General features: G+C 55.4%; 1 protein-coding gene across 1 annotated transcript in view; it reads left to right on the forward strand.

The window, feature by feature from the left end:
- The window catches only part of FMO3 (flavin containing monooxygenase 3), an 11572-nt gene that overhangs the window by 6339 nt on the left and 2994 nt on the right, over positions 1–2239 (forward strand). The window lies entirely within an intron of this gene.

The raw sequence follows: 2239 nt of genomic DNA on the forward strand, positions 1-2239 counted from the left end.
ATGTGTTCAAGTAGTGGTGCATTGCCACACGTCTTTGAATATCCCTTGTCTACTGCCTCTTTTTCCGGTGGAAAACCCGAGTCAGCGTGTTTGGTTTTCCGAGAAGAGTTCTGGTGTGGAGCTTGTGCTCTGGCTCAGACGAGCTTGCCTGAACTGGCCCTTCTGAAAAATAATTTTTGTAACAAGTAAAGAAAAACATCCACATTTTTCTCCAGTGGGAAAAGGTGCCCAAATGAAAAAAATTCAGATGAAAATATCGAGAGGAATACTCTGGTATATAAATAAACGGCCCACCAGCTCTCAGGACAACATTTGGACTTTGCTGGAGTGTGTGAGCCTCTGAAAGCTGAGACGAACCGTGTCTGCCAGCCAAAATGCCCAGCCCAGCCGGGCTGTGCGAGAGCATCCTTGGAGAGATCCCTCCCCGAGCCGCTTCGCTTCCCACCAGGCATCACCAGCCCCGCAGCACCCGCACCTTGGCTCGCTCCTCTCTGTGGCCACCCCCAAAGTTTGTCCAGGGGTGACGGGGATGTGCCCACCCCGGGTGGGACAAAGCCTCCAAGGTTCACCCTCACCTGAGCAAGGGGGGAGGAGCTGGACTGATCCTGGCGAGCTGCCGAATTCCTGGCGTGGCCAAATCCTGCGGGCTTTTTCTTTGTGTCCCTCAGCCAGAGGTGGAACCAGCCCGTGGTGTAATTTCGGTGCTCCCCGGGCAGCGCTCTGCCCCCGGGCAGCTGCAGGCATCTCGGACAAAGCCTCCAAGGTTCACCCTCACCTGAGCAAGGGGGGAGGAGCTGGACTGATCCTGGCGAGCTGCCGAATTCCTGGCGTGGCCAAATCCTGCGGGCTTTTTCTTTGTGTCCCTCAGCCAGAGGTGGAACCAGCCCGTGGTGTAATTTCGGTGCTCCCCGGGCAGCGCTCTGCCCCCGGGCAGCTGCAGGCATCTCGGCTTTTCTCCTCCGTACAGCAATACCTTACAGCTTTGCAAAATGCTCCACGGTTTTATGAAAGGCATCGCGTAAATGCAAAATAATGTCACTGCTGTGAGCCACAGCCCTGGAAGTGAGGCTACAGGACGCCTGCTGTTCCCTTTTCTGCCTCTGCCCCAGTGCTCTGCTAACACGCTTCCTCCTGCCAGGAGATGAAGGCGTTTGCCTGCTCTTATTTCTCCCAGTCCAAATGACACATAACCCATGGTGGGACGCAAACCTTTCCTACGACCCGTGGTCCAACTCGGAAAAACTCAGACGTACCCACCATCTCGAAAACAATCACCAATAAAAATATAGTGGCATCATCTCATCGACTTTTTTTAATTCTCTTGCAACTAACAAGCTGTGCGCAGCGTATCGGTGTGATTTTTCTTTCTAGCTGATGACGGCAGCCTTGTCAGCCGGCTTGGACCCGGACCGCGGTGGCGGGGGACGTCACTGCTTGCCCGGTGCTGAGCCGCAGGGTGCTGGCAGGACCCACACCGAACGCGATGGGCGCCGGGAGCCCTTCCCTTTTGGAAGGCAAAGTACTGGGCTATGTGAGAGAAAAGGCAGCTGTCGGCGCTGGGAGCTGTGGGATGCACTGGGGAGGTGTGAGGGCACCAAGGGGGCAAGCAGGGGTGACGTCAGGGAACGAAAGAAGAGGGTTTGTGGGGTGCTGGCAGGGCAGCCCCTCTTCCCCAGGTGTGGCCAGTAAATGGATGTGGCCCAGGCTGTCACAAGGGCTCTCCGGGGCTGGCTTACATCTGCAAAATGGGTGGAATGACCTCATCATTTTCAGACATGAGGTCACGGCCTGTGTCTGCAGTGCTGAGCGCACGCCAGCTGCACCGCTCTTTCCTGGGCAGGTTGCAGGGCGTTACTGCTGGCCAGCAGATCACGGGGAAACGGTACCCAGCTGCTGGTTTTTAACTAACTCCTCTGTTCTGCAGCTGTTCTCATGTGTGCAAACCCACCCCAGCCCCAAACCCCAAACACAAGAGCGTCCCTCCAAACAGGGACACCGTGGGGCAGCCCTTTGCAGAGCAGAGACCTGCGTCCCTTGTTTCCTTTTACACCAGTTTCCACCTTCCTCTGCTATTTGAACAATTATTTTACACATGCAAAAAACCAGTAACCACCCATGATACTTTCAGCCATTACCAGTTTGCTCCAAAAAGCCATAATTTTAGCCAGCATCTCATGACATTGCTACTGCTGGATGCCTTGGGGATGCCAACGCTGAGGCTGGCTGCTGGGGGAAGACC

Source organism: Phaethon lepturus, unplaced genomic scaffold (genome assembly GCF_000687285.1).
Source record: "Phaethon lepturus isolate BGI_N335 unplaced genomic scaffold, ASM68728v1 scaffold37582, whole genome shotgun sequence".
Classification (NCBI taxonomy): Eukaryota; Metazoa; Chordata; class Aves; order Phaethontiformes; family Phaethontidae; genus Phaethon; species Phaethon lepturus.